General features: G+C 40.6%; 1 protein-coding gene across 3 annotated transcripts in view; it reads left to right on the forward strand.

Moving 5' to 3' along the window:
- Positions 1-11,862, forward strand: part of DNAAF11 (dynein axonemal assembly factor 11) — a 67,181-nt gene extending 55,319 nt beyond the window's left edge. The window contains exons 14-15 of one of the 3 annotated variants that reach the window (XR_015283696.1): positions 1,810-1,930; positions 11,309-11,862. The gene's annotated coding sequence lies outside the window, so the exon portion shown is untranslated. The remainder of the gene's footprint in view (positions 1-1,809; positions 1,931-11,308) is intronic. The other 2 variants (XR_015283700.1, XR_015283692.1) reach the window with 2 other exon arrangements.
- The last annotated feature ends 207 nt before the right edge of the window (positions 11,863-12,069 follow it).

Below are 12,069 nucleotides of genomic sequence, written 5' to 3' on the forward strand. Positions count from 1 at the left end.
GAGCAGGAAATAAAATGGGACTTGGTGACTGTGCAAGAGCACATAGGTGGGAAGAAAGAAATCAGGTGAAACACTGAATAGGGGAAAGACGTTGGGAAAACAAAAATTATGAGAGAGGCGTAAGAAAACCACAAACAGTGAATTAGATATGAGCCTTAAAAGCAGTGGGGAAAGTACAGTTCTTAAAGAAGTCAGTCTAATTCTGGACTGCAGACCCAGGTTTCTCCCACTCCAGATTTCATGGGAAGCAATTGTGAAGCAGCAGCTCCTGACTTTACTACTTGCAAATACTACTCTCTGTAAAGTATTTCTCCCATCTTCCCACTTCTGGGCTTGTGAGCCTATTTGCACTATCATATATAAATTTGTGTCTCTCTGTCTGAAGCTAATGACATATTAATTGTACTTTTGTTTCAGGATTCTTTGGGCATTTTTATTCCAGTCTCTTCAAGCATAAGGACAAAGAGCCTTTTTGAATATTCTGGTAGTGTGCAAGGCAAATTCTTTTGAACCTGCATAAGTCCTGTTCACAAATTTTAGATGAAGTCTGAAGGACTTTTATGTTCACTAACCATGTTCAAAAGACTCTCAAAAAGTTTCTGGTCTTTGGTGCCAGCCCTAATGGATTTCTTGTGGGTGTACTGTAAAGAATATGTATAACTGTGGACTGAGATTGTTTGACTTTTGCAGCATGCAACACACTGAAAAAGGATAATGTTGCTTTTTCTTGCTCATTGATTATGCTCTTGTATTGCATTAATTCTCAAACTGAACTTCATCCAGTTAAATTCCAGAAATTTTAGGCAAGTTGGAGACAAGTCATCAGATAATGCTAGAAAGATTTTGGCAGTGAGAAGTGAGTTTTGAAGGACAAAGCAATCACAGTGGGACTAGTTTGAAATTGCTGACTTAAAGGCAAACAATGGGAAGTAATAAGGCAAATCCTAAATTAGCCTGTTCAGTCCTTACCCCTGCAGAAAACCCTCCAGTGATGTCCCAGGCAGCTGTTTTAACAATGGATACTTTAAAACATTTTAAAAATTGGTTTGTTTTGATTTCAGTAGGGTCAGACACCTGAACTGCTTTTAGGAAGTTTAACAAAAACATGATTTAAGAAAATGTGTCAGTATTTAGTTCCATGTTAGTTTACCTGGGAGATGATTATTTGCACAATGCCTTTAGTGTGATATTCATATCTATACATGGATATAAGGGGATACAGTCCAGAAGCATTATCTTATTACTCACCTTACTGCAGTCTGCTTTGAAGGGATGAGAAGAATGTGTCAGATCTATTTTGATACAAGGTTGTGCAGCAAAACCAATAAAACTCAGTGATATGACAAATCAAAACCTAAGTCTGGCTACAGGATTTGTCCAGATTGATGTGTTCACTGTACCTGCATGTTTGACAGTTATTCTGTGTAGTATGGAAGATCAAGTATAAGCCTGTAAGTATATATATATAAGCTTATATATATATATATGTATTTACAAGCATGTAAATACATAAATGTCTCTGTATTTTAAGTCACCAACATGTCTGCTGACAAAATTTTCCAAATACATTGTTGCAGCATTAGCTATTTCTTCTGCAGGCAGCCTAAAAGGCCTCCTCTGAATGATGTCTGTACCTGCCATGCACTCAGACCCTTGTTAGCAGCAGCTGCACCATTTCCTCCACCATGGTAGCTCCAATATGACTCATTATCACTTACTGTGCCTTGCAGATACAGGGTGAAAACATGGTCCCTGTGCTAAAGAGCATGCAAGGAGTATAAATGTAATCAGACCTGTTTCCTTTTTAAGGCCTGGAACTGACTAATAATTGCCAAATCCAGATGATGCTACTAATAAAGGCTCTGCTACTGACTGTGTTGCCAGGTGGGGCAGCCAGGGAGACTTCAAGAGAGGCCAAAAAAAGGAAGAGGTATGGAAATCCAAGTCAGATGCCAAAGGAGGATAAAGCAGGATGATGTGTTGCAAAGGTTATTGTTGACTATAGCCAGTGCAGTATGTTAGAAGTAATGATAAGTTTTCAGTTTACTCACTACAGGAATGCTTTATTCTGCCTCTGATCTCTGTGCAAATTTCTGCTTTATATCAGTGGGAAATCCTCTTGCTGCCTTTATCAGCCTGAGGATGTCAAAAAAGACTTTGCCAATCACTTCCCAGTGTCAGTCACTATCCAAATGAGCACTACTCTAGTTATGATTTGTACTCCTTCTGTCCACCCACTCTTCCCCCTTTATTGATACATCAGCTTAATTTTAGCAAATGTTGCCAGACCAGCCTTGAAGGTCCGATTTTTTCCTTTTTTTAAGCCAGAAAACCATAGGCAGCAATGGTGCAGTTTGCCTCTGCTCTTCTGCTAATATTCTTCATTCCCCAATGCCAGGAGCCCGTAGGGAGCAGAAGAAATTGAATTCCTGACTTCCCTGTATTTATGTTGATAATGAAAGGAGCCCATGGATACATTCATTCTGGAACACATACACTGCCTATATTTGCTCATTTTGCCTGGGTAACTCAGCAGTGAATACAACCACAGCTGTGGTCAAACCTTCAAGCAGCTTTTCTCTGGGAGTTACAGAGTTTCTCTGGGATAAAGGGAAAACATTCCCTAATGGAAGAGCCTGTGCATTACTCCCTGTCTGGGAAGGGAACCCTGTGGGACGAAGGTGCTGAGGCAGATGAACAGGCACTGCAGATAACAATGTGTATACACTGTATGTAGTACACACCCTATGGCTGGTGGCTTTTTGTCAAGGTCTTTTGCTTGCAAAGTGGTTGTTAGATATTTTCTACTCTCACACCAGTGTGCTGCATCAGCCATGGCAGTGGGAGGGCTCTGGGACTCAGGCTAAACCCCTCACAACTCAGTTCTGCTCCAGCCTGGGGAAATGCTTGCCTGGATCCTTTCAGCCCACAAACATTGCCTTTGCCTTGCTGCATCACTGAGGCCCTGATCTCAGTCTCCATCTCAGCTGGAGTCAGTAAATGAGTGCCTACAGAGCTCACAAAGGCCCCGGGTTTATGCCCTGCAGGCTCATCTAACAGCACAGGGAAAGCTGTGGCTGTGAATACTAAAAGCAGGTAATCCTGTTTTCTACAAAGAATACAAAGAGGGAAAACCCCATGGAGACATTCTCAAATCTTTTTCCTTCCATCTCCTAGAAACTACAAGAAATTCTGCTAAGAAATGCATTTGTCAAAAATAAACTTGAAAACTAGATCCCTGCCTCAGTGTGCCCGTGACTGGAGTGGGGGAAGTCCTGCCCTTCTCTGGAATTCTGGAGCTGATGTTGTACCCAACATGGCACTTCATGTTTCTGTGAGCCATCTCAGCCAACAGTATCCAATAGTTCCTTTGGAAAACTGCTGAGCACCTACCTGTGATAACCTAACCAGCCACTGAGTGTCCTCTTTGCTCCACAAACCCGGATGGAAAAGTGTTTGTATGACAGAAAGGAGAAGGGATGGCTGACCCTTAAGAAGAGCTCAGATAAAGCAATTATTAGGAGCTAGACCCTAGCACAAACCCTGTGGTACACTGGAGAACTTTAATTAACTAACCTGCTTGAATAACACAGCGTTCAGCCTCTTTAATCTGGTTTCTCTCTGATGTAAGTATTTGAGCTCAAAGATTGTTCCTAGAGAATAAAAAGAATGAATTTATTTTTGTTTCCTCCAGCCTTTCAAAACCAGGGATGGATTTGGCATAGTGACTCATAGGTTGAGCTAGTGTGCACCAAAGCAATGCTTTTACATCTCTCTCTGCATGCTAAGGGGCTGGATCTCACAATACAGTAGTTTTTTTCTCTTTCCTTCCCCATTAATTAATTGAAGTATATAGTTCTTCTGAAATGGTCTCTGTCTCTCTTTCGTTGCAGCACATGGCCTGACTCGTAATTTCCAGTGAACATTGGAAATGAAAAAAAACATGAAGTTTTCTGTCCAGGGAACAAATCCTACATCATTTGAACCAAGACTGTACTCAATGACCATAGCCTTCATAGTGGATTCAGTCTCCTCAGCTCTTGCTGCTCTGCCTTTTGGAGGGCTCCAGGTCTGTTCTCTGCTGAGATCTCAGAGACCTGCAACCTCCAGCATGTCTTTTCCAGACCCTCCACTTACAGTCCTACATGGGCATGCACAAAGCCATTTCCAGCTCTTCTGAGATGTTCAAAGTAATTTTCATCAGCTCTTAATGTGCTGAGTGCAAACACCTTTGCCTTTACTCAGCCATGGGAATTTCAGTATCTTGGTTCCCACTTTCTACTCCCCCTCCTTTACCATCTCCAGATGACTCCAGGCAGCACCTCCTCTTTGTTGCTGTATCAAGAGGCACAGCTGAGCACCACTGCAGTAATCAAAATGCATTTATTGGTTTCTTGCTACTATATATAAGATCTTAGGAAGTTTAAGTTTGAATCCCTGCTGGGGCCGATCAGGAAATCATTAAGCTGAAGTAGAAGAAAATTAAATTCTAGAGAATATTGTTCTTCCTAAACTGTACCATCAGGAAAAAAGTAAAAAAAAAAAAAAAAAAAAGAGATTCTTGCAAAAAGAAAGTCCTGGATGCCAGAGGAAATTCTTCCTCAGGAACTCCTGAGAGGACAAACATGTTAATGTCTGTGGGTATATTTGCCACCTTGATTTGATCTGTGATATCATCTGTGCTGACTTCTAAAGAGTTACTCTGTTGAGACACCAAATGGAAAGTATTCTGTTCCCTTCAGCAATTGTCTAATTGTCTAATCCCTTGTCTAATCACAACTGCAAACTTAGAACATCCTCCTGCTGCTCTTCAAGAAGGAAAATCTTGCTCAAGTCTGAACAAGAGCACCTGAAGATATTCCAAGTGTAGAAATTTTTGTTTTGGCCAACTGGCAACAGTCTAATCTAGTCTAACTAGAACATATCCAAATGTCAAATTGTCCCAGTCTCATAGGTATAGGTCTGACCTTAAACTCCAAGACTGCCTCTAATTCCTAGATCAGCTATTGACTCTAGTCTTGCCCACCACTCCAGTAAAACTGATGAATAATCTCATGCTGAGGAATAAAGTAACACTATTGCACGTGCTAGAGATTTGAGCACATCAGATCTGTAGTACAAGACCTCAGGTCTGGATAGAGGAGTGATGGGTGAATGGAGTAACCTTGAAATGTTACACCAGAGAATTTGTTTCATTGAAGAACCAAGCAAAGGCCTCCTGTTTCATACATCTTGTTTTATACATCTTCAGAATGTAAGCTATGAAAGGACTGACTTTCAACCAAAGAATATTTGTGAATGCTTTTTTGTATCCAGGCACTGGGCAGTTGTGTTGAATCAGTTTCATAAAATCACATAGCAGCTGAGGTTGGAAGGCACATCTGGAGCTCATCTAGTCCAATGCCCTGTTCAGAACAGGGTCACCTACAGCAGGCTGCCAAGGGCTATGTCCCATTGGATTTTTAATATCTCCAAGGGTGGACACTACACATCCCTAGAGCCTCTCTGGGAAACACATTCCATTTTCAAATACCCTCACAATACAAAGGTATTTTCTTATTTCAAGTGGAATTTCCCATATTTCAGTTTGTGCCTATTACCTCCTTTATTGTCACTGAATGCCAGAGAGAAGAATCTCTATCAACTTTACTCCTGCAAAACTGTTATTTATACACATAGATAAGGCCAGACTGATCTTTTTCTGCTGCTGGATTAATACTCTGAGCTCTCTCAGCCTCTCTTTGTAGAGATGCTCCAAACCCCTCATCATTTTCACAGCCCTCCAATGGACTTGCTCCAGTGTGTCCATATCTCTCTTACTCTGGGGAGCCCAGCACTGGACAGAGCCTGCAGATGTGTCTCACCAGTGGTGAGCAGAGAGGAAGGATCACCTCCCTCAGCCTGCAGTACTCCATCTATCACAGCCCAGGAGGCCGCTGGGCCTCTGCTGCAGTGACAAATTTCAGTGTCATGATTACTTGGTGTCTGCTGTGGACCCTCTGGTCCCATTGTGCCAGGCTGTTTTCCAGCTGTTCTGGTGCATGGGGCTGTTCCCTGCAGATGCATGGCTTTCTATGCCCATGTATTGAATTCAGTGAGGCTCCTGTCAATCCATTTTTCCATACTGCTGAGGTCCCTCTGAATGGAAGTGTGACCCTTTGAGGTACCAATCACCTCTTCCAGTTCTGTGTCACTTGGAGGGCACACTCCAAGTCACCTCTGTCATTGAGCAGGTGCTAAACAATCCTTGTGCCAATATCATCCCCACACTGCAGCCCTTGTGACTGACCTCTGGCCAGGCTGCTGCTGACCACAGGACTCTGAGCCTGGCAGTGGGTTGTCTGTGACCTGCTGTGTTTCCCCTTCAAAAGATACCAGAGTGATTCAAGCCCCTGCTGCAGACCAAAGTCTGTGAATGTGAGGCTTACTTCAATTGTCTGAAGCTTTTCCAGCTTTTTTAAGTAGTTGAAGCTACTGCTTTTTCAGTCCAGTGGCCTTTAACCATATCAGCCATGTTTGCCTGACCACTGGTCTTGACCCATCACCTCTCACCTGGCTCATCATCCATCCCTAGGCAGAGCTCCATGCCTTTCTGCAGCTCACACAGGGCAATTTGGCTTAACTTTCCAGCCTGTCCTTCCTGAAAATCCTTTATCCTCCCACTGTGGCACTCCAGCCGTCTTCACTATCTCACACAGCTCTGTGATCCCAATGAGATGGTGTTTGACGAGGTTTCTGCTAAAAATAGACTTTTTTTTTTTTTTTGCAAATAAAGATAAGTGGTCAGGGTTAGCAGCTTTCAAATGCATATCAAAACTTAATGAGTAACCCTCACCAAAAAAAAAAAAATACAGCTTAAAAGATGAACTATATTAAAGAAATAGAGCAATATGGGAAAGATGAAGAGATAGCAGCTCAGAAAACTAATACTCTCCAATAAAACATTAATAGAATGGGTAAGATTATGATTTAGTGAAATTTAGACCTTCTGAAAGCCAGTGGGATATCAAAATCCCCTTCAGGGAAGAGTAGGAAAGAAAGGCAAATAAAATTTGTTGACACATGGGGAGAGAGTCTATGTTGGGATTGGAAACAGGAATGTGTGTCCCCTGTCATGCTTACCTGCAGGTGTAAAGGTTTGGCTTGCTAGGTCAGCTGCTTTTCTGCCAGGACTAACTTGTAAAAGCTGTGCCAGATGGAGATATGTGGCTGGTAGTACTTTTTCACGCTCTTGGTCAGTGCAGCCAATTGGTAAAATTTGTGCCTAGATGAGATTTTTTTTCCTTGGTATGGTTCTCACTTGTAGGTCTTGACTCAATGATTTCTTTTGCAAATACAGAGATGCTAGAAAGGAACTAACATGCCCTACTGTTTCGATTTTTTAAATGTTTTTTCTTTCTGCTTCATAGCCATGCATCTGTTCTTATTCAAATTATAATGCACTTCCTTCCCCTTTCTTCTTCCCTTACTTATTTTCATGTTTTCCCTATTCAGCTTGATAATTTTTTTTAAACAGTAGTAATTATTGGAGATTTGTATTAATCATATTTGTGTCAGTTTGTACCCAGGAGTTCAAGAAGAATGAGTCCTTTTAGTATGCAGGCAAAACAGTTCCTTTGATAAAAAACATCAACAGAAGAGATCCCCCAGACAGACAGAGCACATTGTACTAGACAAAGCACTGCCCACACATGGTGTGCTGAAATTCTCACTGCTTTCCTTTCTCTGCAAAAACTGTGCCCCAAATCCAGATGTGCAGTTCAGAGATGATCAGCTAGAAAGAAAAGGGGACATCTTGAAGAAAAGGAGTGAAGGGTACAAAAAAGTGCTGAAAATGTGAGAGCAGCGAGGAAAGACTAAAGCTGAAGTGAAAAGAAGGTTGAAGTGAATCCTTGTGAGAGGAAAACTGTCACACCAAATGTTGTGGGCTGAAAGCAAGCTCTGGCCAAGGTTTATCAGAGAGACCCTCCCATTTAGTCACGAAGAGCAGAAAGGACACTTTTGCCTTCAAAACTCCTCAGAAAGGAGTCTGGGTGTGGCTGGATCCTCTTCTAGCCCCAGACTTGGTCAATTACTTGTATCTAAAGGATTATATAGGTGTAATTGAGCCTTTCCATGACTTTGTCCCACAGGATTAAGGATATTAAGCCAAATATATGAATAAAATGAATTATTTATTTAAATTGATGATGATAATGATAGTGATTAGACTAAGAGACTTTAATCAGTATTATTTACTACACAGTATAGCTAGTTATAACTACTAATATAGTTCATTATTTATCAAATTAACAATTTCAAAGCTTAATAATTATTTAGTAGAGATTGGTGTTACTCATCAATGACTTTAGGCAATTATCTTTGGCTCAGCCTGGAGGGGTGACCTTGAGGAACATCCCCACTCTGGGGAGGAATCTCCATACACTCCTAGGAGTATGTTAGAAGTTCCTGCCATGAAAAAGTGGGACTGGACTTTTAAAGTGACTGACTTGTCAGTCAGATGTTCTGGGTGAGCTGTGAGGGTCACACCCTCACCAGTGCCAGTTTCAGCTGGAAAACATCCTCTGAATGTTTCACTTAGGGAGTGGTGGGTCAGGCTGATCTCAGCACTCCCCAATACCGAAAGCAGGGTGACCCCACTTCTCCATCCAGTAACTTTTGTAAATTGGGAAAAGTTTGAGTTGATTTACCCCCACTTAGGCAGAACGTCCTGCTATGCCAGAGCTTTCCAAGGAAGCAGACATATCTACTCTGGATGCTCTTGGAAGTGCTCCTATCAGAGGGGCCTCCCCAAGCCCTCATGACAAGGATTTAAGGTGTAGGTATTATCTGGGATGAGGAAACACAAAATGTTCACCTGAACTGGGAATCCTTGGAAGAATTAATTGTCACTGATCCAACAATTACAGGACATAACAACCCAGTTTGCAGTTAAACACCACTTGACTTTCCTCCCAAGCTTCTTCCCCTGGAGCAATTTTTTCATTATCTCTGTTTACTAGGAAAGACTTAAGGAATAAGTACAAGAATCCTGTCTTCTTGACAAACCTTAAAATTGGTACAGAGCTTGCAGTGCTGATATTAATAAAGGATTGCAACAGTTCAGCTATTAATACATTTTCTCTGGCAGAGCTTAGAAGAATATGATGAATTCTGGGTAGACTATGTTATGCTAATTAACATAAATATAGGAAAGCCCTTTTCCCTTCTGAATATCAGAATACTCCAAATGAATACTGCAGTTAACATATGCACACAGGAACACAAGATTATATGTATCACTGACAACATCATCTTATTAGCTATGAGCATATGTTTTGTACAAGGAGAAGCTCTGATTGTTAAAGGAAGGGCAGGATACTGGCAGATGAGTTGAAGAAAAGAAGGAGGCACTGGAGCTCTTTGGATACAGTTCATAGATACAACCTTAGAGACTTCTTAGACTAAAAACTGACAGTATCTATGCAAATATACTTCTGTAGAACAGCTCTTCAGGCCTTTTTGGTGGAAAAAAAAAATGACCCAACCCCCTCCTCCCCATCACATAAATATCAGTTAATTAATGTGAACTGCTTTTATCCCTTTTAATAAGAGCTATCATGTAAAGAAAAAGGGAACCCCCCCCCAAATATATCTTTCCCAAAGCCCCCAAAATGTATCTTTCACCTCAATAGTTCAAGTATTCCGTTTTATAGAAATAAACTCCTTTGTCTGAAATCCTTCCTTATATCATTCCCAAATATATAAGGACTTCATAAGAAGAAGTGGCTGGGGGCCTGGGGGAGGTGTTTTTTCCTTTTTCTTTAAATACTGTTTTGAAATAAGAAATGGAGAAACATCCAATGCTTTTGTACTCAATTGACAGAACTGGATATAAAATACTGCTTTTACAAAGATAACCAGGACTGTGTCACAGTGGGAGCTACAGTGGGATAATGAAGCACAGTCCTTCCAATTACGAGACTGAAACAAAACAAAATGCTAATGCTTCTCAAATCATACAAAGTGCACAGACACAGTAGATGTTGCTGAAGTGGAGGTCTTTAAATCTTTTCCATTTGTTTTAACAACATTTTGAATCAACAAGAAGTTCTTTGCTATTGTGGATGCTCCCACACACAGAACTTGGCTGATGTCTATTGATGGTACTGATAGAGTAATTTAAACCCCTAAACCAAAAGTAGGGATTTAATGAGCAGCAGGAGCTTTGGATTTGAAGGCATGTGGGACAGAAGGTTGGGTCAAGGGCTTCTAACAAAAGGCCAAGGATCTCTACCACACACTGCTGAAATGAGCTCCTGTTGGCACAACACTGAATTTACTACAGTTTCCAGTCAAACTTTGTCAGGCATCCGATGGAAAAGTCCATTAGAACCTGGTCCAGTGCAAGGTGTCCCTGACCATAGCAGAGGGAATTGGAACTGGATGATCTTTAAGGTCCCTTCCAACCCAAACTATAGGAGTCTATATTTCTATTTGAGGCTAAATTGCATTTTCTTGGTGAACGCTTATGAGCAATTTTATGCATGAGAGTGGCAAGACAAAGTGGAAAAAAATGGGCAGCAGAAGTTCCTTTCAGATTTTGTTCATGAGCTGCTAAAAGAGTCTGTTTTCTTCATCTTCAGTCTAAAAAAATTACATCAGATGCCATATTTGAAAGACTCTGAGAAAATAAGAATATGAGCAGCCTGATCTAGCACAGAAGTCAAAGTAAAGTTTCCCATTTTCTAAAGTCTTTCTTCTAGAGTCCCACTTTCTATATTTCTAGAGTTTTACATGTTTGAGCTTTTTGTTTTGGTTTGGTTTTTTATTGTTTGGGGTTTTTAAAATTAAAATTTCTATTTGACCTGTATTGTGGTGCTGCATCATAAAAAATTAAGATGATACACAATATCTTCTATTATTCAGTATTACTCTGAAGATGCATCAAATGGAGTATGTTTTTCAGACATGGGATGGTCTGTCTGCTGTTACTTGTGCTGCAATAAGTTCTCTGGGGGATACATTATACAACTCAGAATCAGTTTGAAATAACACAGTCCCACTTGGCTCCTGGTAATCACACTGGAGGTGCACTTTGCACCATCCTATGCACAGAACTTTTGTATTATTCAGATACATCTTCTTAGTCCCTGCTTTCTTTCAAGTGCATAAAACACAGGAGTAGGTCATAAAAAGTTCAGGTTTTGGTGAGCCAGCATTTGTGATTATGGTTCTAGGCTATGTGTTTGCTCATAGTAAAAGCAATATATGTATATATACCTAGACCATAGGCCTGACTGCACCTGACTTATCCTTTCTTTTTCAGGTTGGAGCAAGGAAAGGTGAAGCAGAGCAGAACTCAGCTTTCAGATGTAAAATCCTAGAAATTTTTGTTTGGCTTTTTTCATGAAATCCTAGATACCTTTATTTAAAAAATGCCTCTATCACCTATTCTCAATACAAATAGACTTTTACATTTGAGTAGCATGTAAGAGTGATAAAGGTAAAAATATTCTTTAAAATGATGTGTGGGTTAAAGACAAGCTGGTTAGCAAAAGTGTAATACCAATAATTTGCTTTGGCTATAGAGGCAGATGCTTCAGAGAACAAGTATGACTCCTTCTGTCCCAGCAATAATTTATTGAAGATCTATATTTAGAACCATAGATAGTAAATGTCTGAGAGAGGGCTGCAGAAGTAAAGCTGCTCCAATACTAGTCTGTATAATTTTTATTGCCAGGATCTAAGGGTAAGACCTGCAGTGCATGGCTGCAGTTCTTGGAGCTTCAGGGTGGACTCCTGCAGTCCAAAAACTAAGTTATCTAAGCTTAACAGTTCTTTGGATTTAATTGCTCAGAAATACATAGGGATTTTTTTATATATGAGGTCTTGAAAATCGTAGATTTTTTTCCTTTACATGTGTTCTCTGTCAACCAGATAAAGTTTAGATTACTGCTATCTCATTGGTGCACTGTAAACATTAGTTAAGTGAAGGGCTGGAAGTATTTAATTATTGTGATAATATGAGGCCATTATATCCCATTGATTGTAGGTAACTGGCTCTAGGGAATGCACTGTATAAACATC

This window comes from Cyanistes caeruleus, chromosome 1 (genome assembly GCF_971803275.1).
Source record: "Cyanistes caeruleus chromosome 1, bCyaCae1.hap1.1, whole genome shotgun sequence".
In the NCBI taxonomy this organism is placed as follows: Eukaryota; Metazoa; Chordata; class Aves; order Passeriformes; family Paridae; genus Cyanistes; species Cyanistes caeruleus.